At 49.9% G+C, this 7,027-nt stretch overlaps 1 long non-coding RNA gene across 1 annotated transcript in view; it reads left to right on the top strand.

Moving 5' to 3' along the window:
• Positions 1-802: 802 nt before the first annotated feature.
• LOC104874762 overlaps positions 803-7,027 on the top strand; it is a 20,512-nt gene continuing 14,287 nt past the window's right edge. Inside the window, exon 1 of the long non-coding RNA XR_783851.1 lies at positions 803-872. This is a non-coding gene — a long non-coding RNA (uncharacterized LOC104874762). The remainder of the gene's footprint in view (positions 873-7,027) is intronic.

The raw sequence follows: 7,027 nt of genomic DNA, 5'->3' as shown, positions 1-7,027 counted from the left end.
CAGCTATGGTGTCCAGGCCTATAGTTCTCAAACAGTCTTCTCTTAGACATTAAAAGGCAGTGTCACCACTCACTCAGGCCTGGAAACTACAAGCTTCAGAGTCTCCTCACTGCCCCATGTCTGCCCTTCTCTCTCCCACTCCTCAGAAAATTCTCTCCATTATCTTCTTTCCAGGACCCTCAAATTTGTGCCTTTCTCCTGGTCTCACTGTCACTCCAAACCTCCCTCTCACTGGATCTTGTTTATCTGCATATCTGCAGTGCCTCTTAATCAAGCTGTCTAGTCATGTCACAAGTTTTCCAGTCTTCTTTCTGAAACTTAGATTTTTATTATGTCATCCCCTGCTTAAAAATCATCAGCACCTCATTGTCTTCCAGAGAACATGAAACTCTTTTGCCTAGCATTCCTCAGCCTCTGCAGTATTTACATTTTAGGGTGGATCATCCATGGCTGTGGGAGTGTCCTCTGCATAGTGGAATGTTCAGCAGCATCCCTACCCCCCTATGCCAGTAACAGTCCCCTCTCACCTCTGCCAGTAGTAATGACCAAAAGAGTCTCCAGACATTGTCATGTGTCCTCAGGGGCAAACTGGTGAAGAGTCACTGTCCCAGCCCGTACCTTGCCTGTAACAGTTGCTAACATTGCGTACCTACCTGGCTGCACGCCAATAGCTTCTCAGTACATTGCTCCTTTCTGAAGGTCCTCAAGGTGCAGGATGCTTAGTAGTCCCATTTCTCAGATGCCCAGAAGGTACCCACTTTTTCTTTTTCTTTGCATGTGGCGTAAGAAGAGAGGGAGATAATGAAGCATTTCATGAGAGTCCCAAAGCCAGAGACTCGTCACAGGAGGACTTGATCAGAGGTTGTCTGCTGGTGAGATCTGATTGCTCCCACCTGAGCCCTGTCTGCACTCCAAACACTACACTTGTAAGCTGTGCAGTTCTCCCACCCAAGAAGGTCCCATAGACCTGGTACAGTTAACTCATTACCCAAAACTAGGGCAAGATTTCTGCCCTGCCCTCTGCAAAGACTCCCAGGCTCAAGCAGGAGGAGGTAATTATTCTTCCTGAGCCTGTGCACACATGCCTAGGGGGCACATTCTGTCAGGGCTAATTGTATAGGTATCTTCTTCCTTGCCAGCCTATCTGAGGGTGGGGATCTGAGGGCAGAAAATCCAGCCTGTCCTCCCTATGCCTCACACAAAGCACTCAATTTCCAAATGTTTATGCAGTGGAATAAGTGAGTGAGTGGATGGGTGGCTTGCTATGTCAGAGCCCACTGCCACCAGGAGCCACAATGGCAGACAATAAAACACCAGTGTCCTGGTATGGGCTGATGCATCCCTCTCTGCACAGCACATGGCTTATGCAGCAACATACTTGGCTTTCAGCTCTCTTGGTAGGGGCCTTTTAGCTACCAGCAAACCACAGGATCCGGGGATAAAGGACCCAGGGCTTGCTCAGCGCGCTTAACTATGACCACCCCACTTGACTTATGCAGTCTCTGAGAGCGCACATGCAGGTATGTGCCCTGAAGGTCAGCACATGACACAGAGGACTCTGAGGGCAGAGAGGCAGTGTAGCCCACCCCATAGTACAGTGGCTCTAGGAGCACCTGGCAGATGTTGTGTGCTTCTCTGGGCTGTAACAGTGACTTGTATACAGGGTCCTGTCAACACACAGTCCAGGGCAAGGCACCCCACACATAGTATAGAGCCCTGAAACATGCAGATCACCCCTGCCCCTCCAAGGTGGGGCTCTCAAAGAAAGCTTGCTTTTTGTTCTCCATATCTCCAGTGTGGGGGAGTGATGAGCTTACAGAGGAGGGCAGCATTCAGCCCTGCAAAGCCTTTGGGGGCCTTCACAGCCAGTTTGTGGAGAGGTATCTTGGGGCCACAGGTAGAAGTGGCAGTGGGAGGAGTCACAGGAAAGCCTAGCATAGCAGAGGCACCTCCTGCTCTCTGTCAATATCGGCAGATGCTGAAACTTCAGGGAAGGGGGCAGGTTTCTGGACAGAGAAGGAAGAAGACAAGGGGCTGGGGCTTCTCCCTCAGATGGGCTAAGGGAATGCCTGTGGTGCTTGTTCGTGGGTGCAGGCACCAGGGTCAGTGTGAGTTGGGCATGGGCTGTGGATTCTGATGGCTGGGTGTGTGACAGAGGGACTGTATAGGTGAGGAACATACAGTGTTTGTCTATATGGCATGCCCTTGGTAGGTTTAGATGGTGACCTGTGCACTTCCAGGGACATTTCTGGCCTGGGCACACCTGCAGGTATGAACACACGTGATAAAGTGTGCTACCTGTCTGAGTCATCCTGACGACACATCCATGGGCCCCACATGTGCATTTATCTCTGCACCTCAGGCGGTGCCCACTTCTGGGCCCAAGCTTTAAATCAGCATACACATACAGCATTCACAGACCCAGATCCCTCTACATCTGAGAAAGACAAGGGGAAAAAGGGCCAAAAGACAAAAGGAGATTAAAAATAGCTGAATATAAGCTCTTCAGAAATCAGAAGTTTCCCTGTTCTTGTGAGTCACCAGTTTTCCAGACTGAACACACATGCACACACCCGCAAATATGCAAACACACACACTCGCAAACACAAACACCGACACACTGTTCAGCCAGGCTTGCATTATCACACAGGACCTCTCCATCTCCTGTGCTCTCTGGCTCTGTCCTCCAGCAGAAAGATGACCTGTGGACCTCTGCAGAATGCTGCCCTCTGAGCCTGAAGTTATAACCATGAGTCAACCCCTGGCAACCTCGTGACACATTCACCTCCTCCTTCTCATTCTTCTCTGTATTTCTGCTCCCAGCAGGAAGGGATGGTCATGCTGTCCTACTAAGTTTACAGCAGCAGCATCAGGAGGCCAGGCCACTGTAGAGGTCAGACAGCAGTCTGCATAGCGTCTCCGGAGCAGGCCCAGCTCAGGGAAAAGGAGACAGCTCCAGACGCCATGCAAGATTTATGAATGTGTTTCATTAATTGCATTAGTGGCTCTGCTGGAGGACTGGTGTGTGCTGTGGTCTTACACAAGGCGAGCAGCCCAAGAGTCTGTAGAGGAGACAGAACTAAAGCAGATGTGTGAGCATCCTGCCATCCTGGGTCATCCCAACCTTTCTTCCTTCCCCACACTTTTGCTGACACAAGGCTCTTCCCTGCCTCTGCTCTAGCTCCATTTCAGCTCAGCAAGACTGACTTTCCCCTCGGAGGCTCGGCTACAGATAAGAAAATGCCAGGTTGACCAGTACCTTTGAGAATGCTCTCATTCTCTTTCTCTACTTTCTCCCTCCTTCTCTCCTTTCCCTTTCTGTTTCTTTTCCTTTATGTCCTTCCCTCCATCTTCCTACTTCCACCTTTATGAAATTCAAATCTGCTTTACTCCAAGTGTTTAAACAATGTGGATTCCAAAGACCCTTTGCTGGCCTTCTGCCCTGTCCCTGTACTGGCTTCTTGCAAGCCTGGACTGGGGGGATTGCATTCCACTGAGTCTCTGGGATCCCTGGACCCTAGAATTGGTTGGACATTATGTCCCTGTACCTTGTCAGAGATGGGGGACTGAAGGCAAGCAAGAAGAAAGGGGGTAGTTAGAAAGTATTTGCCTAAAAAGTGTAGGTACATCCGGAAGTGTGTAACAGGCCTGAGCCCAAGAATTAGTAAGTGCCAAGATTAAAATGAGCTCCCCAGCAGGCAGCCCTGGGACTCATCACGCTCCGTGCTACCCCCATATGGCAATGCTGGGACTTTGTTTCCTCTTCTCATGCCCTGTATGTGCCACCTGGGCTGTGGCCACACACTTACCCTGCCTGAGTCTGAATCCAGAGTCTACTCCCTGGGTCTGTGAGTTTGGAGAGTTAATGTTCCTGGGCCATCCTTTCTTCAGTTGTCAAAGGGACCAAATGTACCAATACCTACATCACAGGGTCCTTTTCATCTTAAAACAGTGCTGGGCATTAACATTTTATTACCTGACCAAGGTCAGCCTCCAGCCTCTCTGAGCCTCATTTCCCCTCAGAGATGTAGGCCCCAAGTGCACCTTTCCTGCTCTTGTCTCACTTTGTCTGTGCCCATTTTGGGGAAACCCACCCCCAGCCTTGCACTGTGGTCCCCTCTCCCTTTGAATCTTCTTCAGCACTCTGGCTCAGCTGGAGCTGGACATGGGCAGTGGACAGGCTATTTTTAGCCCCAGGCAGGAGCAACAGCTGGCCACAAGCCTCTCGGAGGTCTTTTCTCCACAGGAGATTCCGGCTATCTTGGGTAAGTCCAAGGACAGGGAGCAGGGCTAGTCCAGCAGGCCCCAAGAAGCTGGCCTCTCCTCTTCCCTCCTCAGAAAGAGGCCTTTCTGACCTGGGGCCAGCTCCTCTCTGGCTTGCCTCCAACCCCGAGCTCCTTAGTCCCCAGGGGTCCTCCCAGGAGAGCTGCAGAGGCTGCAAAATGGGACAGGGGAGGGATTGGCAAACAAAATCAATACAGAGGTAGGGACTAGGAGCCCAGATCTTGTCATGGTCAGTTCAGCAGTCCTGTGTGCAGGGTACTTTCATCCCAAGGCCTGCTGGGCACATCTGCACCTGCTTGCCAGAAGCCCTTCCTTTGCTCATAAAGCAGCAGCCTCCCCAGGGTGGTTGGGAAGTCATAGGACACTATGTCAACTGCCTCGAGAGGTCTTGACATAGGGTTTGGTTGCAATGCCTTGATCTTTCCAGTGTGGTTGGTCATTCGCATGAACAAAAAAGATCTTGAAGGACAATACAGTATTGAAATTCATGAAAATTTTGCTGTGGGAGTGCCCTAGTGATAGCAGTTCTTAAAGTCTATGTAGGTGTGGTCATGGCAAGAGAAGTACTGTGCAGAATTAGTAAGCCAATCAAATTTGTATTTGCACCTACCTATGCCCATGCACTAGGCCAGGATCTAAGATACCTTAGATACGAGGCAAGCAAATAGCCAAGAACCCTACCTTGAAGGAACTTACATTCTAGAGCAGAGAAGCTCCTTCATATTGCAAAATACATACTCATAAATCTAGGACACAAGAGTCCAACCCTTTTAGGTCCCTGAGTGCTGGTAAGGTGCCTAGCAACTGATTGCTAAGTACTGATTTCCCCTAGACACTGGTGCTTTAAGAGACTGATTCTCAACCCTTTCTATGTTGTGCATGTCTTTCTAAATCAGTCAAAGAACTCCTCTTCAGAAAAATGTCTGGAGCACAGACACTCCAAAACTTGCCTTCAGTTTGAGGGGCTATGAGTTCCCAGGAACTCGGGTGGATTTTGGGTTTAGAGTCCCCATTTTAGAGTGGGAGACAGCTGCTCAGCCCTGCACTGGCAGATCCATAACTGCATTTTCCACAAGAGCTATGTAGCTGAATTTTAATCACAGTGTTCTACCAGTGTGAATTAGGGGAAGCCAGACACTGACTAGCCTTCTGAAAAATTTGTAAGTTTTAAAACAGCCTATCAAAAATCCTAACAAGCTATAATCTCATTGTGGCCCCAAATGAATACTGCACCATGACCTTGGCTGAATCCTTTCTTTTCTCTGGGGTCTCAGCTTTGTTGTTGTGAAATAGACAGGGGTAGGGGCTGGGACTCTGAGGTCCCTTTCAGTTCAGCAGTGCCCCCTCTTCATGTGTGCCCTCTACTGTGAGTGAGGGGAACAGGGGAGGGAGCCCAGCCTCAGGTGCTGCAGCCACCAGGGGGAGGAGGCTAAACCCTAGCAAGGAGACCTCAAGCAGTCTTCAGTGGTCTCTCCTGCCAGTCTCTTCCCTAACTCCAGAGTTCCCTGACCTTCCAGGTCACTGTCCCCACTGAGATTAGGCTGACTACTTGGGTCCAGGCTGAGGAAGATGCTCCTGGGCTTGGGATTTAGCTCCCCATTCTGTGATTAAAGTTGACATTGCCTTTGCTCTGGCAGAGGTTGCAGTCTTCTAAAACTCAGTTCCACGGGGGAAGGCTCAGCACAACCCAAACACCAAGAGATGGAGGAGAAGCAGGGGTTTTCTGTGGGACTGTGACTGCTGGGTAGAATGTGTGGGCACCCTGCTCCTCTGGGCTCATGGCACATGAAGGGGCACTAGGAACAGCCAGATCCACACTGCTAGGAGGAGGCCTGCCCCAGAGTGAGTTCTCCAGCTGGTGGAGGAAGGAAGGGTGGAGAACGGGAGCTGGCCTGCTGTGTGGTGGGCCTCCAGGGCTGCAGATGTGAGCCTTCCTCACAGTGTCTCAGAGCATAAACTTCTGGCCAAGCCTTCAACACAAATTAGGTAGGCTCCCCATCTGAGTACAAATTTTGGGTTTCAGACACTGAGGGTATTAGCGGTGGACATTCAGGCTCCAAACATAAGATCTGCTAACTAACTCCACATCCCTTCTTTGAAATCCACACCACATTTTCTTTCCTCTTTCTCAGGCCTCCTCAGAACCTCCAGGCCAGAATTTAAATATTATTAGCTGTAATTGATCTGCCTGGGACTGAGGTTGTGCCTGACCCTCTGCAGAACCGGCGTGGATTGAAGGTGGTGGTCCAAGGTAGCAAGGCACTCTAAGCACCCTTTGCAAAGAGGATAGAGAAGTAAGAAGCACTGGAGCTAGTTTTAGCTGGGAGCGCCAGGAAATGCTCTTTCTATAGCTCTGTGCACCTCAAAACACAAATTTCTACCCACAAGTACACTCTTGAATCTGTCTGTAAAATTTTTTTGTAATAATCTAGAGAAATACATGCAGATTCTGCTTGCATCTCCACGCAAACACATCCTTATCTTCCCCTTCTGTTTTTCAGATACATGCATTGGTCACCAATGCATATTTTCAGGCATAAGTTACTGTACTGCAACATCATGCACAGGTTCCTTCCTAACACAGCCTTATAAATACATGCAATGCACGTCTATACTCACCAAAATACAAATGCACGCTATATGCATACACTGTGCAGGAAAATACAACAGCCTTCTCACAGCCTCACATTCTTGGAGAGCCAGGCAGCTCCATTCCAGACCACACCCAGCCCCCCCCCCCCCC

The sequence above is a fragment of the Fukomys damarensis genome, unplaced genomic scaffold (assembly GCF_012274545.1).
Source record: "Fukomys damarensis isolate Sample0158 unplaced genomic scaffold, DMR_v1.0_HiC HiC_scaffold_16, whole genome shotgun sequence".
NCBI lineage: Eukaryota > Metazoa > Chordata > Mammalia > Rodentia > Bathyergidae > Fukomys > Fukomys damarensis.
Note: the sequence above shows the minus strand (reverse complement) of the source record. Positions and strands in the feature narration are given on the sequence as shown.